The sequence below is a fragment of the Brachyistius frenatus genome, unplaced genomic scaffold (genome assembly GCF_029030835.1).
Source record: "Brachyistius frenatus isolate BFR_SWC_R1_liver_20210118 unplaced genomic scaffold, ASM2903083v1 Contig_465, whole genome shotgun sequence".
Lineage (NCBI taxonomy): Eukaryota > Metazoa > Chordata > Actinopteri > Embiotocidae > Brachyistius > Brachyistius frenatus.
The window spans coordinates 102,433-109,896 of record NW_027211064.1 but is presented as its reverse complement, the minus strand read 5'-3'; positions in this window follow the sequence as shown (position 1 = coordinate 109,896).

Sequence of the window (7,464 nt, the reverse complement as noted above, 5' to 3'; positions counted from 1 at the left end):
GTTCTTTAAATCTTGAAATAATAATCGTAAAATATTAAATACATATTGATTTTTTTAAATGTTAATCAGCAGGATGTTTTTTTTTTGTCATTTCAGACCGACTCCCAGCTGTCATGTCACAGAGGAAAACAAAGATGATGGGAACCAAATGGGATATTCAGGTAAAGTGAATTAGCTTTAGCGACGGCTAGCTGTACGACGCTTTTACTTCAGTGAAATTTGACTTTTTTTTTTTTTTTTTTTCTGCGACTAAAACCTGAAGTCAAGTCTGACTTTAACGCTTCATCTGATTCTGGAGAAATCACAACATGACGCTTTGTGTTGGTGACAGAGAGGAAACCTTCAGGGACCATTACGCCACCCCCCCGACCCCCACCCCACCCACCCAACCACACCCCTCCTCTCTCTCTCCGGACCCTCGCCATCTGCCACAGCTGTCGCTCGCCCCAACCGCCACTCTAATTGACAATGAACCCAAAGGCGCGGTGATAATTACAGCCGGCCGCTTGGCAACTTCTCCGGGTTTCAATTCCTCCTTTTCAGGATTCATCAGGCCCCATCTGCCGGGACCCGAATCTGGCATCTGCCTCGCCCCCCCTCCTCCCCCTCGGCCTGCTGGGGGTTTTGTGTTGGTGCTTATTAGCGAGCCGGCCTGTAACCCTCGGAGGTGAAGCGGCCTCGAGCAGAAAGACCGGCTCTGTTTGTTCAGCCAGAGAAAGTCGCTCGCGGAGAAAAGGCTCCTTGTGGTTTTCTCGTTTTTCTTTCTCCGCCTTCTTTTCTTCTTCTGCTCTTTCTTCCTCTTTTCATGTTTCTCTGCTTGAAGAAACCAGAATCTGAACAGCTTTATTAGCACAGTGTGTCGCCAACAAAGAGCTCTCTGAAATGAGTAAAAAAAAAAAAAAAAAAATCCATTTAGGCTGCATAAAAAAATAAATAACATCATCTCACTTCGATCTGATGTTGAAGTTTTAAAACGTCTTTAAAGTCAAAAATTGCTGCGGCAGAATCGGAAAGATTTTTAATTTGAGAAAAATCGAACGAGAAATCATTTTGATGCCGTTTGGTGTCATTTGGAAGTGATTTTATTCGCCTCGTCTGTTTTTGTCGGCTTTTTAGTTTTCGGTCCTATTTGCACTTGTTGTTGTTTTTTTAATGAAGTTTTCTTGTGTTTCGTGTGTTAGCGTCTCTTTTCTGAGGCTGCAGTGTGTCGAGCGCATCACAAATTAACCTCGAGGTCTTTACAGTCTGTACAACGTAGTTATCACCTCTTTTATAGAAGAAGAAGAAGAAGAAGAAGAAGAAGAGATGACATGCAACGGATGCAAAAGAACAAATCAAAATATACCCGAACAAAAATGAAAGTTTCCTCGTTGTACTGGTAGAAAATCTGTTTTTTAAGTTTTAAAGTTCAACGTTTAAATACATTAAAAAAACAACAACAACAACAACAACGGGTCATTAATAAATCCTCGTCTCAGGATTAAAGCTGTAAATTAATCAATTCAGTTTCAGATTTTAGTTTGTGGGACCCCCCCCCCCCCCCCTCCTCCTCCCCTCCTCCTCCCCCTCTTGCAGCAGCAGAAGAAGAGAAGCGTGTCGTGTGTCGCGGCCCGTCGGGGGGTTTGCTTCGGAGGAAGGAGAGTGTTTTGTTTCCTAAAGCTTCCTTTCTTCTCTGCTGCAGGCTGCTCTGTGTGCGTTTGAAGCCGCCTGCTGTTTGCGAACGCAACGCAGAAATCTCAGTCTGAACCAAAGTGCAGGAAAAAAAAGAGAAGAAAAACCTGCAGCTTCACTTTTGTTCCTGTTTTACTTCGGTCCGAATCGTTCCCTCGTCTCTGAAGCACATCAGCTGATGTTGGATCTTTATATTGAAACCGAAGCGTCATTAAATCCTCAATCTTACTTCAGTGTCAGAACGCAGAACATCTATCGTCCCTCACTTTCCTCGTCGTTCTGTACATATTTTCTGAAGGTGACAGAAACGTGATGACGTCGCAGTGAAGGTGACCTTTGACCTTTTGGATATAAAAACATCATCAGTTCAGTTTTTGTCGCAACTAATTGAATGAATTTTGGAGTTACATCCACGAGCGTTTTTTTTTTTAGTTGACCTTTGACCCGCACGAGCTAATCTAATCAGGTCACCTCAGAGAGCGTCAGGTCACGACGACGCGACGAAGCAACAGAAACCAGAACGGCCGTCATAAATATATCAGGATTTTAGTTTTGATTTTATTAAATCAAAGTTTACGTAAACGCGTTACTGCGGAAACAGATCCGGGATTAAAACCGGGGATTAGATGTATCGGCTGTACGGAGACCACGGATTAAAAATAAGGCCTGGGATCAAACCAGGTTTGGGACTGGAGGTTCCTCACCTGCACGCAGCCGACCAATCACAGTGAGGTGATGGTCTGCCTATATATATATATATAGATATATATCTATATATCTATATATAGATATATATCTATATATAGGCAGACCATATAAAAAAAAATATATATATACATATATATATATTATTATATATTATAAAAGTTGTATTAATGTGGGTTTCGATGTGATTCAGGATTTTCCAGCAGCTGTTGTGTGTTTGACCTCCTGCTTTGGGGCTCCTGCTTCTCCCCCTGAACGGCCCTAATCCTGAGGAGGAGGAGGAGGAGGAGGAGGAGGAAGAGGAGGAGGAGGAGGGTGGTGGTGAAGGACAGCCTCTACCCCTCCCCCTCCTCTTTACCATAATGGAGAGATAGGGATGGGGGGTTGGGGGGATGCAGCTTGGTCTCATTTCGTGTCTTTAGAAAAACCAGCTGCTCTGCTCTCAGACTGAACTCGGCTTCAGTCTGGACTCCGTTAAATCACGACAAATCGGCCGCCTCATTGTGAGCTTTTCCTGACGGTGGCGCTGCAGCGGGGGTCGATGACATCGTCCTCAAATCCGTCTCACAGTCTGCAGTCCCGGGTTAATCCTGAGTCTCTCAGAGGTTAATCCCGAATCAGTGCGATCCCTGTCGGTCTCAGGTTAACTCCCGGTTTAACGTCAACCGGCGTAATCCCTGTTTTGGGGATTTTGTGTCCCGGTATGTAAATTAGAGACACAAACTCGTCCGCCTTTATTCTTCCCGTTGAAGCCGACATGTCATCGTCTGATTGGCGGTTAATCACGACGGCCTCCCCCGTCGTCAGCAGAAATAAAGTCCGACAGCCAAATCCATCAGCAGCTCGTCTTCGGAACCGGGACGCCGTCGCGTCTTTGACAGTTTCTGTTTGGAGGCTGTCGGGGCCGATCGTCCCGCCCTCAATCAGACGCCGACCGCCGGCGTCGTCCGCCTCATTCAAACAGACACATTTCTGATTATCTGCACAGACGCCTGGTTTTGCCGCCTGAATCTGAAGCGTGAAGGACATTTTACCGCCGCGGAGCCAAAGAAGACATCAAAGACATATCTCATCACGACGTACTGTTTATGATGACGTCTCATGGAGGCGTTTTATTTTGATGGGCTCGCGTACAACTATTGACGAGATGATCAGAATCGGAGTTCCCTGCTCTCCTCCGTGACATCACACGGGACACAAACACGATGACGTCCGTGCTTCAAAGCTCTGAATAAAGGTCCGGGCTCCGCGGGGGGTCACGGATGACGGGGGAGAGAGTGGGAGCAGGGGTGACTCCCCCGCTGTGGAGGAGGGGGCAAAAAGTGGCAGCTCTCCCAGCATGCCTTGGAAAGCCTCGTGACCTTTTTTTTTTCTTTTTTTTTTTTGGAGGAGCTCTGAAGGTTGCCGAGCGCCTCAGAGCTTCAAATCTTATAAACGTTTCTCGTAGCTTCTGGGTGTGAAAAATAAGCCCGATGCAGAGCTGCAATACCACTGAGGGCCACTAGGGGAGTGCTATGAAAAGCCTCTGGCTCCAATAGACTCCCATTCAAGTAAAAAAAATGAAAAAACGAGTTATCTCGGTGTTGTTAGCTAAAGTCACTCCTTCTTCTTAGTTTTCTGGAGGTCCATCTGAAAATAATCCCTCATTCATTAGAAAAGAAGATTCAAGAAGACCTGTTTTTGGGGGCGTGTCTGTTTGATTGACAGGCCTGTCAATCAGGCCAGCAGACACATATGGCTATAATATTTACACACATCACACCTGTTTACTTTTCAAAAACACACGTGTGTATGTATACAAACATATATATATAATGTATTTAGACAGAATAACATAACGTGTAAATAATGAAACACTCAATACAGAATACATTATTATTACATGTGTTGACCCACACGTACGTAATTATAAATAGGCTATAACCTACATATCCATATATGTATATGTAGTTATAAAAGTACATATACACGTATACATGCATGTACTTTAACACACGTAGCCCACGTCCACCCCCTACCCCCCACCACGCCCTGTCATCACCATCACTGGTGTTGAATTTCAATGATCATCCATAATGCATGACGGGGCCGTTGCCGTGACAACATAAATCCAAGGTTACACAACCCCCCCCCCTGCATCTGATCCCCCTCCCCCCACCCCCCAACCCGCCCTACCCACCCCCCTTCCCGTCCCGACACATAATTGGTCGTTGCGGAAACCGGGCTGCTCTGAATTCTCCTCGTGGAGGGGAGACATCCATCAGACCGCCTCCGCCGCTAATCAGCCCAGTGTGGTACTGGGAGGAGCAGGAGGAGCATGAGGAGGAGGAGGAGGATGAGGAGGAGGAGGAGGGAGGGTGGGGGGGGATTATTTCCTGATTTTCCTGCTTCATTATTTATTGTGTGAATTTTAATGCAGAAGCTTCTCCAGACGCTGCTGCAGATTCATCGATAAATAATAATAATAATAATAAAATGATTGAAATAGAAACTTTAAAAAATTATTGTGTGTGTGTGTGTGTGTGTGTGTGTGTGTGTGTGTGTGTGTGTGAGAGGTCAGCCACAGGTGAAGGTCGGTGAGTTTTACCTGCCGATCAGCTGATCAGGAGTATTGATCCGGTGTGACGGGACCTCAGTGACCCTCCTGCTGGTCGATCCTGTTCACAGTTCAGTGTTTGTAACAGCTGCAGGTGTTTCGGTTATTCTGTCCAGCCCCCACCGCGCCCTGTTTGACCTGAGGCTGCTGCAGAGGTCAGAGGTCACAGCCTTATTAGCCGTGCAGTAAACAGACCTGAGGTCAGACCAGGCAGGTAACACTCGGACTCACCTGAGCTCGGAATCCACATCGGATCGGCGGTGTGAAGTGAACAGAGGTAAGAAGTCACCTGTTCAGGTGTTACTGCCGTTTAATTCTTGTTTTCATTTTGTATCAATGATTTGTTGTTGTTTGTTTTGTGGAAGCCGGCGGTTGTTTACATGCTGTGTTGTTGGTGTCATGTGATCCCAAATTTAAATGAATCTTTTCGATGCGACACGAAAAACAGAAATCAAACCTACGAACTCTGATCTGTCACTTCCTGTTACACACACGCATTCTAGTTTTCATCACTTCTGAGGACATCCCACTGACTTCCATTACTCTCCCGCCGACTTTAACCTCAAACTACTTGAATGATTTACGTTATGAGGACTCGTCTTCGTCCGCAGTTGGGAGGCAAATCCCCACAATGTCAATATGTAAACAGATTTACCTGTAGGTCCCCACTACATGAGTAAAACAAACACACACACACACCATTTCAGCCAATCAGCTGTCAGCCTTCTTGTATGCGAGCTGCTGTTGATAACATCTGAGCTGCTTCCCTGCTGCTCTGCACACACACACACACACACACACACACACACACACACACACACACACACACACACACACACACACACACACACACACACACATACACACACACACACACAAGGACCGTCACACCTTCTAAACTGCTGCTACAGAACTAAAAACAAACACCTTAAAGGGTCCTTTCACCCAAATGACTTCCTCCCGTCCCATCCTGCCTGAATGCAAAACATTTTTCCTCCGTCGATCAGAATAAAATATGCTCAGACTCTCACCACACTAAAGTTAGAAACAGCAAATATTTAAAACTTTAGCTTTAAAAATGACTGAAATGAAGATCCGCTTTTATAAAAAACAGCTGCTGATGAAATTATCGTTGATAAACTGGTTGATCGATTGAACTGATCTCAGACTGGAAGACTTTTACAACATTTACAGTCAGTAAGAGTAAAACCGTTGCTCTCCACAAACTAAGAAAAACATGAAACATTTCGTAGAAAGAACTCGTCTTTTAATGTTGACATCATGTAAACAGAGAAGTTGTGTTCATTTGATTTGTTGAGTTACTTCAACTCAAAATATCTCGTTTTCGTGGTTGAGTTATTTTGAGCTGAATGAACCATTTAAAGAAAGTAAAAGGAGCCGGTGAGCAGACTTCCCAGCATGCATTGTTACGCACTCTAAACTTGCTGAGTCTGCAGAATAAAACCGAACCAGAGAAAACATCATTTTCTCCGGTCGCCTGAAGCTTCTCATGTTTTCCAGACAGATGTTCACCTTCAGGTCCAACATCTGCACGTCCAACTGTAACCAGCGTTACTCTTTTAAAAACAACTGTTTCAGCAGCCGCTTTCATTTCAAACACAAACTTTATTCATACGACAGCTTTCGAACAGCATTTAAAACCAACAAATAAGTTCAAGCAACAATAAAAGGAAACAAAGAGTCACGTGTAGAAAAAGCAGAACAAAGCGTCATGGCGGCCCTTTTGATTTCAGTGGATTCTTTTACGCACGTTTCATTTGTAGATTTATTTTCAGCAGTTTATCAGTTGCTTTTATTCAACTGTGTTTCGGACACTGATTTGAATCATAAGGACAATAAACATCCTTCTAAATCTTTATTTTAAACGGATCGAGGTGATCGATGTGTCCCGATCGACTTCATGAACAGAGCGAGCTGCGAGGTCTCGCACAGAGAAACGCAGCTTCTTTTCAGACCTGCGGCGTGACGATCCAGATGCAAATGAAGCTGCAGTTAAAGAGGAGCACAAAAGGAGCGGCGCGCCTCTCTTTGTGGAGGAGAAACGGAGCGCGGCGGACAAACATTCACCTCTCGAATCGGAAACTCTGCTCGGCGTGTTTTCGAGCAGCTTCACCACGCCTCCTCCCGCGGCGGAGAAACACCAGCTGATGGTTGTTGTTTTTTTTACTGAAGTGAAGTCAGTAAACCGGCAGCTTTAATAAGCCTGAAAGGTGCTACGTTTTCTTTTATTTAAATATGTCATGTTTGACATTGAGTCGATTTAAAAACAATAAAAATAAAAATACCAGCAATAAGGCAAAAACCAACAGAATCTAGGCTATAACGCAGCTTAACTAATAATGAACTATTTAAATGTCAAATTATGGAAGATAACTTCAATAATATAAATAAACAAAAAGATAAAACTTTGAGACATAAAGTAGGCGGTTTGGCAACGCAGGAAGTCGTTCAAGTGGTTCAGTCGTAAAAAC